This window comes from Gorilla gorilla, chromosome 18 (assembly GCF_029281585.2).
Source record: "Gorilla gorilla gorilla isolate KB3781 chromosome 18, NHGRI_mGorGor1-v2.1_pri, whole genome shotgun sequence".
In the NCBI taxonomy this organism is placed as follows: Eukaryota; Metazoa; Chordata; class Mammalia; order Primates; family Hominidae; genus Gorilla; species Gorilla gorilla.
In genome coordinates this window covers 118,359,752-118,370,405 of record NC_073242.2, presented here as the reverse complement: position 1 = coordinate 118,370,405, position 10,654 = coordinate 118,359,752, and positions in this window count along the sequence as shown.

Below are 10,654 nucleotides of genomic sequence, written 5' to 3'. Positions count from 1 at the left end.
GAATCGCTTGAATCTGAGAGACAGAGGTTGCAGTGAGCCAAGATCGTGCCACTGCACTCCAGCCTGGGCGACAGAGTGAGACTCCGTCTCAAAAAAAAAAAAAGGAAGTGAATAAAAAGCCACAGGCACAGGAAATAGCTCCCGAAGGCAGAGCCTGTGGGGAGAGGGTGAAGGACGTGTGGGCAGAGGGAGGAAGGCGTGGGTGGAAGGAGGAAGGCAGACACAGGAAAGCTGGACTGGGAGCTCCACTGAGGGGCATGTGTGGTTCTCTTTGCAGGAAGCAGAGCTCAGCTCTTGCCCTCTCACATCCTTTGAAGATGACCACCTTGAAGATTAGCATGAAAAGCAAACCCTCGGCTCCTGGCGTGAGCTCTTGGCAATCATGTCTCTCACCAGGCAGGAAGCAAAAGAAGATTGTTTCTGCACTCATTTGTTTTCAGAACAGTGGAGCAAACAGTCATTTACTGGTCTCCATAGACACTGAAGAGACACCAGGTGCTGGTGACTCTGTGGGTTGCAAATGTCCCCAGCGTCAGATTCATATTATTTCCCCTGACCCCCTCTGTCCTCTGTGGATGAGGAGAGCTGGGCAGAACACCTTGGTGGGGTCTCAGGGCTCCAGTGGTGACCACTGCTGGGTCGGACCAGCAAATGGAAAGGAGCCCACGTGTGCTCTCTGTGGCCGGGGCGGTAAACAGGAGGTGGATCCCGGGGCTGTGGGTGAGAGCAGTGGGAATACCAGGTACTATTTCTTCCCTCCATTAATCCTCTCAAAGGATTGCTATGTCTGCACCAAAGTCCCTGCTTAAAACTTTGGAACAAGAATGTAGCTTCAACGGCCAGGCGTGGTGGTTCATGCCTGTAATCCCAATGCTTTGGGAGGCCAAGGCAGGCGGGTCACCTGAGGTCTGGAGTTTGAGACCAGCCTGGCCAACATGGAGAAACCCTGTCTCAGGCCGGGTGCGGTGGCTCACGCCTGTAATCCCAACACTTTGGGAGGCTGAGGCGGGTGGATCACCTGAGGTCAGGAGTTCGAGGCTAGCCTGACCAACATGGAGAAACCCCGTCTCTACTAAAAATACAAAAAAATCAGCCGGATATGGTGGTGCATGCCTGTAATCCCAGCTACTCGGGAGGCTGAGGCAGGAGAATCACTCGAACCCAGGAGGCAGAGGTTGTGGTGAGCCAAGATCATGCCATTGCACTCCAGCCTGGGCAACAAGAGTAAAACTCCGTCTCCAAAAAAAAAAGAAACCCTGTCTCTACTAAAAATACAAAATTAGCAGGGTGTGGTGGCGCATGCCTGTAATCCCAGCTACTTGGGAGGCTGAGGCAGGAGAACTGCTTGAACTTGGGAAGCAGAGGTTGCGGTGAGCCGAGGTCATGGCATTGCATTCCAGCCTGGGCAACAAGAGTGAGACTCCCTCTCAAAAAAAAAAAAAAAAAAAAGGAATGTAGCTTCTTGTACATTATTGACCTGGGGGTAGGGGTGAATTCGGGATTTCCGGACATTGCTTCAGAGGGCATCCTGACTTCCTATCGGCCAGGTGAGACCTGGTGGCAGGGCCCCAGCGGCTGCCTGGGGACCAACCACCCGGCTGAGTTCCGGAGCAGCCAGCTCTGACGTCCGCGACCAGAAAGGACGCCAGATGCTTCTGTTGACGTTGACAAAGGCTTTGCCAGGAGGCTCAGGCCCGCCTGCGGGCTGGTCCCCATCCTTCCTCTTAGACCCCGCGAGGGTGATGCAACCTTCGCATACTGCGGTTGCCAGGCTGCCAAGGCCGCCTTCTGCGCGGGAGGACTGACCCCTGGCGGCCGACGCAGACATTGCGGGCTTGGTGCTTGGACTCAACTTCTGAGCTGTGTTGCATCAGCCAACGGGCCCTAAGGAAGCTGAATAATGCCTCAGGCTTCCTGCCACCCTGCAGGCCTGGGAGTTGGGAGGTGTGGCGGGTGGGGTGAGGGGTCCGAGTCCCATGGTCTAGGACGTTCATTTCTCCGAGGCTCGGTCTCTCCTCTGGTGGGACCATGTCTCGAAGAGCCCCTGGCTTGGCTTCTGGAGCTGGCGGCCAGGTAGGAGCCCCCAGGAAAGCTCCATCGGCTGCTGCTGAGCCGGGCTCTCCTGAACCCGGCCTGCGCTGCCCCCAGCGCACCTGGACCACAGACCCAAGTGATGTGATATGAAGAGGGAATGAAACGCTGACAGGGAGCGCTGGCTCACGTCTGTGATCCCACCACTTCGGGAGGCCGAGGTGGGTGGGTCGCTTGAGCCCAGGAGTTTGACACCAGCCTGAGCAACATAATGAGACCGCATCTCTGTACAAAATATTACAAAATTAGCCGGGCGTAGTGGTACACGCCTGTGGTCCCAGGTACTTGGGACGCTGAGGCGGGAGGATTGCTTGAGCCCAGGAGACAGAGGCTGCACTGAGCCGAGATCGCACCACCGCACTCCAGCCGGGGAGACAGAGCGAGACCCTGTTTCGAAAGAGAGAGAGAGCGAGAGTGAGAGCGACAGGGAGAGAGAAAGAGAGAGACAGAGGAAGAAGAAAGAAAGAAGGAAGGAAAGAAAGAAAGAAAAAGAAAGAAAGAAAGAAAAAGAAAGAAAGAAAGAGAAAGAAAGAAAAGAGAGAACAGATTGCCACTTGCTACTTTAAACATACTATTACCAAGGAATGTATTGGCAGACCCGGACCATTTCTGACCCTTGACTCCTCCTGTCCAGGGCTGGGAGTGGACAGTCAGAAATGGGGACCTGGTCAGGGCAAGGGGGCAGATGCTCGGCTCACGTCGTACCTGGTAATTTAGAAACGCAGCAAGTCTAGTCATGTAGATCTCTGGCTTTCTCTCTCGTTGCTTATTCTTTTATTATTATTAAATGAATGTTAATGTGGAAACGCCGTGTGCACGTGGGCAGAGCCAACCGTTCATGGGCAGTGTGCTTGTCGCCCTCTGCCGGCCGGCTGCTGCCCTGACCTGAAATATCCGCATCCCCGTCATGGTCCCCCAGAGCCACCAGGAAGATCAAGGAGCCAGGGCCACCCTCACGTTGCCTTGGCAACAGCATCCGTGATCAGACTCTAAGGCAAGTGGGACCCACGCGTGCTCCCCGGGGGAGGCTGCAGGTTCACGTCGGTGTCCGGGTGAGTATGTCCCCTAACCATACTTCCTGGAAGGCGGGAGTTGGCTTCTAGGCACCCACCCGCTGTATCCCAACCTCTGCACAGCACTGGCATCACGGGAGGTGCTGTTTTTGGATAAATCATGACTGACATGAAAAGATGCGCCACCTCCTGGCCGGCGTGTGGTGCTGTCCATGCTCTGGATTTTGGCCACAGCAACACCCGTCCAATGGCTTCTCATGGCTGTTAGAGCTTACATATCCCTGATAGCACACGTTTGCAGAGAAATGTCCATGACTTTTTTTTTTTTTTTTTTTTTTTGAGACGGAGTCTCGCTCTGTCGCCCAGGCTGGAGTGCAGTGGTGCGATCTCGGCTCACTGCAAGCTCCGCCTCCTAGGTTCACGCCATTCTCCTGCCGCAGCCTCCTGAGTAGCTGGGACTACAGGCGCCCGCCACCACGCCTGGCTAATGTTTTTGTATTTTTTAGTAGAGACGTGGTTTCACCGTGTTAGCCAGGATGGTCTCGAGCTCCTGACCTCGTGATCCGCCCGCCTCAGCCTCCCAAAGTGCTGGGATTACAGGCATGAGCCACTGCACCCAGCCAAGAAATGTCCATGACTTATAAAGTCGTTAGTCAACAATTTCCGCATATCCAGGGAACACTTGAGGGACTGGGGTGCCAGGCACGTTTTGGGGGGCCCCACACAGAGTGTCTGGCAGCAGAGAGGGCAGCAGGAGGCCTCCATAACCTCTCAGTAATTCCACCTGCACCTTGCTTTTGCCTTGGGTCAGTTTCCAGCAGCTCCCTGGAAAAACCAAGTTTGTGTTTTTACTTTCAGTGTTGACCATGTTTCCAGGTCCCCGGCTACAGCAGTACCCTCTGCTCCACCCCAGGCTACAGCAAAAAAGAAAAAGAAAGAAACATAGGCAAATATGAGATATGAATCAGAGTGAGAGCCAACAGCAAATTCTTTTTTTTTTTTTTTTTTGAGACAGGGTTTTGCTCTTGTTGCCCAGGCTAGAGTGCAATGGCGTCATCTTGGCTCACTGCAACCTCTGCCTCCCGGGTTTAAATGATTCTCCTGCCTCAGCCTCCCAAGTAGCTAGGATTACAGGCACCTGCCACCACGCCCAGCTAAGTTTTGTAGTTTTAGTAGAGACGGGGTTTCACCATGTTGACCAGGCTGATCTCGAACTCCTGACCTCTGGTGATCCCCCACCTTGGCCTCCCAAAGTGCTGAGATTACAGGTGTGAGCCATTGTGACTCGCTCTGACAGCAAATTCTTTTTTTTTTTTTTTTTTTTTTTGAGACGGAGTCTGGCTCTGTCACCCAGGCTAGAGTGCAGTGGCGCAATCTTGGCTCACTGCAACCTTCGCCTCCTGGGTTCATGCCATTCTCTTGCCTCAGCCTCCCGAGTAGCTGGGACTACAGGCGCCCGCCACCACGCCCGGCTAATTTTTTGTACTTTTAGTAGAGATGGGGTTTCACCATGTTAGCCAGGATGGTCTCGATCTCCTGACCTCGTGATCCGCCCACCTTGGCCTCCCAAAGTGCTGGGATTACAGGCGTGTGCCACCGTGCCCGGCCGTACTTTGTAATATTCTCCCCCTACCCTTGTGAATGTACTTTGTAATATTCTCGGAGCCCTTGAGAATGTACTTTGTACGCCTATCCCAAACCTGTAGGAATTAATGCTAATCCCACCACCCTTTGCTGACTCCTTTATCGGACTCAGCCCACCTGCACCCAGGTGAAATCAATAGCCTTGTTGCTCACACAAAGCCTGTTTGGTGGACTCTCTTCACACGGACGTTTGTGACACAGTGGTGTGATCTCGGCTCACTGCAACCTCCGCCTCCCACGTTCAAGCAATTATCCTGTCTCAACCTCCTGAGTAGCTGGGATTACAGGCACACGCCGCCATGCCTGGTTAATTTTTTGTATTTTAGTAGAGACGGGGTTTCACTGTGTTGCCCAGGCTGGTCTTGAACGCCTGAGCTCAGGCAATCCGCCCACCTTGGCCTCCTAAAGTGCTAGGATTACAGGCGTGAGCCACCGTGCCCAGCCTAATTGTTAGTATTTTTTAGTAAAGACGGGGTTTCGCCATGTTGGCCAGGCTGGATTTGAACTCCTGACTTCAGGTGATCTGCCTGCCTTGGCTTCCCAAAGTGTTGGGATTCCAGGTGTGAGCCACTGCGCCCAGCCTTCATTCACTGTTTATCAATCATTTATTTTATTTTATTTTATTTTTTGAGACGAAGTCTTGCTCTGTTGCCCAGGCTGGAGTGCAGTGTCGCAATCTTGGCTCACTGTAACCTCCGTCTCCCGGATTCAAGCAATTCTCCTGCCTCAACCTCCCGAGTAGCTGGGATTACAGGCATGTGCCACTACAGCTGGCTAATTTTTTTGTATTTTTAGTAGAGATGGGGTTTCACCATATTGGGCAGGCTGGTCTTGAACTCCTGACCTTGTGATCCGCCTGCCTCGGCCTCCCAAAGTGCTGGGATTACAGGCGTGAGCCACCGCGCCCAGCCCACTTATTAACATATAACAAACAGTCCAACATTTTTGTCCTGGGACATAAAGGTGAATAAGACAAGGCCAGAGGGAGATTAAAATCTCCTGGAAGAGAGCCACGGCACATGAATTATCATAATACACTAAGTTTCTAGAGTATTCTCACTACCATAAAAAGAAGGGCTGTTAGTAGGAACATCCTGACTTACTTGGATATCAGATAATAGGATTGTTATTTCTGGCATGTCTTTAAAATAGTGGACAGCAGTGAACCAGTGCTCCAGCCGAGTGTCCTAGTATAAACCTGGGCATGCTTCTTACAACATAGCAACCCTCAGATTCTAGCGTAGATATCTCTGCTGCATTTCACCTGCTCTGTGGTAATGTATCATTTACTAGTGTTGCCAAGAATAGGAGGAGATGGTTAACTCTGCACTCAGAAGAAAGGTTTCAGGACCACATTTCCGTGAAATGTAAACATCTGGCCTTCTCCAGATGGTTCATGATGACAGTCTGTGTAGGAACAATGAGAAAAAAAAGCCCTTCTTTTTTAGAATTAGGGGGTTTCAGTGTGAACTAGTTCCATGGCCAGACAGCCAGAATTTCAGGGGCTACCACTGTGAACCCTAAGCATACATTTTTTTTTCTTCTTTTTTTTTTGAGACGGAGTCTCGTTCTGTCACCCAGGCTGGAGTGCAGTGGCGTGATCTCGGCTCACTGCAAGCTCTGCCTCCTGGGTTCATGCGACTCTCCTGCCTCAGCCTCCTGAGTAGCTGGGATTACAGGCACACACCACCACACCTGGCTAATTTTTTGTGTATTTTTAGTAGAGACGGGGTTTCACTATGGTAGCAAGACTGGTCTCGAACTCCTGACCTCCTGATCCGCCCGCCTCAGCCTCCCAAAGTGCTGAGATTACAGGCGTGAGCCACCGCGCCCGGGTAAGCATACATTGTTGACTATGGGATTATCAGGCTGGAAAACAGCTCGTTCCTGGATTAAGAAGCCAGATGCTCAAAACATTGACAGTACAGGATTTTAAAAATCTGCTTACTTTGAGAATCATCAGTGTCTTGAAGTATTTGGCCAAGGAGTTTTACTCTTTCAAAAACACATTTAGCAACAGGTTTGCCTGCTTTGATTGCTGTGTTTCCTCTGGTCTGGCATCTCTGATGACTGCATGCAGGAAAGCAAGGTTTTGGCTATGTCTGGGTAGGGTCGGGGAACACACCCACTGGGAGACAGACGCAAATCTGCAGTCTCACATGGGGAGCACACAAGGTCCATGGCTTCCTCAGAGCCAATCCCTGGCTCACAGTTGTTGACATGATCTTAAAAGCTGTTTCTAGCCGGGTGCGGTGGCTCACACCTGTAATCCCAGCACTTCGGGAGGCCGAGGCGGGTGGATTATGAGGTCGGGAGTTCGAGACCAGTCTGGCCAACATAGTGAAACCCCATCTCTACAAAAAATACAAAAAATTAGCCGGGTGTGGTGGTGTGCGCCTGTAATCCCAGCTACTCGGGAGGCTGAGGCAGGAGAATTGCCTGAACCTGGGAGATTGAAGTTGCAGTGAGCCGAGACTGTGCCACTGCACTCCAGCCTGGCCGACAGTGCGAGACTCCGTCTCAAAAATAAATAAATACATAAAAATAAATAAATAATGCTGTTTTCTAGTTTGCAGTTAGCATTTCCAGCATAGCTTCTATCTTCTGTTCCATTTTCTGTGCTATTTTCTAGGTTTTCGTAGTTTCTTCTTCCCTATCTTTGCATCAGATATCTTACAGAATGTTCTTAATCTTCACGTGCTTCTTCTGAGATCGGTGATGAAGAAGACACGGACACAGCAAGAAGGAAGGAGGCCCTGTGCACGACACTAAGATGAGTGACGCCACAGCATGGACCTTTGCTCAAGATCTGTCAGCACGAAATACCCTCCAAGTGCCGAGAGTGCTGGCGTGCAGCAGAGAAGGCTGTAAGTGACTGAGATTTCCTTCATTATACTCATCTGCATTTTCCAAATTTTGAAAATGAGTATATATTAATTACACACTAAAAAACATCATTTACACCTGTAATCCCAGCGCTTTGGGAGGCCAAGGTGGGCGGATCCCTTGAGGTCAGGAGTTCGAGACCAGCCTGGCCAACATGGTAAAACCTTGTCTTTACTGAAAATACAAAAAAATAGCCAAGCGTGGTGGTGGGCGCCTGTAGTCCCAGCTACTCAGCAGGCTGAGGCAGGAGAATTGCTTGAACCCAGGAGGTGGAGGTTGCAGTGAGCCGAGATCACACCACTGCACTCCAGCCTGGTGACAGGGTGAGACTCCATCTCAAAACAACAATAACAACAACAGTAACAAACTTCATTTACCTGGGTGTGATGGTTCACGCCTGTAATCCCAGTACTTTGGGAGGCCGAGGCAGACAGATCACTTGAGGTCAGGAATTCGAGACCAGCCCGGCCAACATGGTGAAACCCTGTCTGTACTAAAAAAACAAAAATTAGTTGAGCGTGGTGGTGCAGATCTATAATCCCAGCTACTTGGAAGGCTGAGGCAGGAGGATTGCTTGAACCCAGGAGGCAGAGGTTGCAGTGAGCCAAGATCATGCCGCTGCACTCCAGCCGGGGCTACAGAGCAAGACTCCGTCTCAGAAAAACCTCCCAGAAACCCACCATTTAAAAACGAAGCAATGCTGCCTTTTAAGGAATATGGTAGACACAAATAACATCAGAAAGGCATCCGAAAGCTAGTAAGGAATTACCAAGTCAGACCTTAATGGAAAGTAGCAACAAAAACAGGCCACTGGGCTCTGAGACAGCTTTTAGTTTCACACATGAGCCGGTCTTGCCATACTTACCTTTGGTTTTGACAGCCTCCAAGGGCAAGAAAAACATAATCAAATCCAAGGGTGTCCAAGGTGGGATCTAAGAGAGAACTCCCCAGATTAAGCCAAGATTTCAAGAGTTCTGCCCCAAAAGGGTAAGATTGAAGCAGGCATCACCCTACCCCCATGACCTAAGGAACCACAGAAATCAGCTCAGTGCTATGGGAGACGATCTCACAGCCTGGCCAATTTTTATATTTTTAGTAGAGATGGGGTTTTGCCATGTTGGCCAGGCTGGTCTTGAACTCCTGACCTCAGGTGATCTACTCACCTCGGACTTCCAAAGTGCTGGGATTACAGGTGGGAGCCACTGTCCCTGGCTGTAGGATTCCATTTTGTAAAACCCTAGAAAATTGGAAACTAATCAAGAGTTTCTATTTATTTATTTATTTATTTTTTTATTTATTTATTATTTATTTGAGCCTGAGTCTCGCTCTGTCACCCAGGCGATCTCGGTGCAATCTCAGCTCACTGCAACTTCCATCTCCCGGGTTCAAGCGATTCTCCTGCCTCAGCCTCCCGCGTAGCTGGGATTACAGGTGTGTGCCACCATGCCCAGCTAATTTTTGTTTGTAGTAGAGACGGGTTTCACCATATTAGCGAGGCTGGTCTTGAACTCCTGACCTCAAATGATCTGCCCACCTTGGCCTCCCAAGGTGCTAGGATTACAGGTGTGAGCCATCACGCCCAGCCACATTTCTTTTTTTTTTTTTTTTGAGACAGAGTCTCACTCTATTGCCCAGGTTGGAGTGCAGTGGCATAGTCTTGGCTCACTGCAACCTCTGCCTCCCAGGTTCAAGCAATTCTCCTGCCTCAGCCTCCCGAGTAGCTGGGATTACAGGCATATGTCACCATGTTCAGCTAACTTTTGTATTTTTAGTAGAGATGGGCCAGGCTGGTCTTGAACTCCTGATCTCAAATGATCCACCCACCTTGACCTCCCAAAGTGTTGGAATTACAGGCATGAGGAGCCACCGCGCCTTGCCACGTTTCTCTTTTTAATAAAACCCCCAACCTTTGCTTTGTTCTTTGGACATATTGAAGTTCACCCCAGCCTGTGGATATGCCTCAAAATGTAATTCTATGATTCCCATACAAGGTGTTTTGTTTAGAGATCCATCTCTATATTTTTATTTGACCTTGATAGTATTTTTTTTTTTTTTTTTTTTTTTGAGATGGAGTCTCGCTCTGTCGCCCAGGCTGGGGTGCAGTGGCGCGATCTCAGCTCACTGCAAGCTCTGCCTCCCGGGTTCATGCCATTCTCTTGCCTCAGCCTCTCCAGCAGCTGGGACTACAGGCATATGCCGCCATGCCTGGCTAATTTTTCTATTTTTAGTAGAGACGGGGTTTCACTGTGTTAGCCAGGATGGTCTCAATCTCCTGATCTTGTGATCTGCCTGCCTCGGCCTCCCAAAGTGCTGAGATTACAGGCGTGAGCCACTGTGCCTGGCCAAACCTTGATAGTATTAATACATATTAAATTGTACACTTTAATTTATTGTTTTAATTAGAAGAATATCACTTATTGCTTTATGCTATGACATTGGAAAATCGGCCGGGCGCGGTGGCTCATATCTGTAATCCCAGCACTTTGGGAGGCTGAGGTGGGCGGATCATGAGGTCAGGAGATCGAGAGCATCCTGGCTAACATGGTGAAACCCCTTCTCTACTAAAAATACAAAAAAAATTAGCCGGGCATAGTGGCGGGTGCCTGTAGTCCCAACTACTTGGAAGGCTGAGGCAGGAGAATGGTGTGAACCCGGAAGGCGGAGCTTGCAGTGAGCCGAGATAGCGCCATTGCACTCCAGCCTGGGAGACAGAGTGAGACCCCGTCTCAAAAAAAAAAAAGAAAAAAGAAAAAAAAAGAAAAAACTTGGAAAATCTTGATGAAGAAGACGGGACACATGTTTCCAGGTTTCCAATTTGGAACTTCAAGGCTGACAAATTCCATACTGATTTCTCATCATCCCTTGAGGCCCCTCCTGAGTGGGTGGCCCTTCTCATAGGGCAGGGGACAACTGTAGATCCCTCTTGCTCCTCAGCAGCCACCTGCCTCACCCCAGCCACCTGTGCACACTTGAAATATATACAGTTTATTGTATATAAGCAACACATAGATAAATCCCTG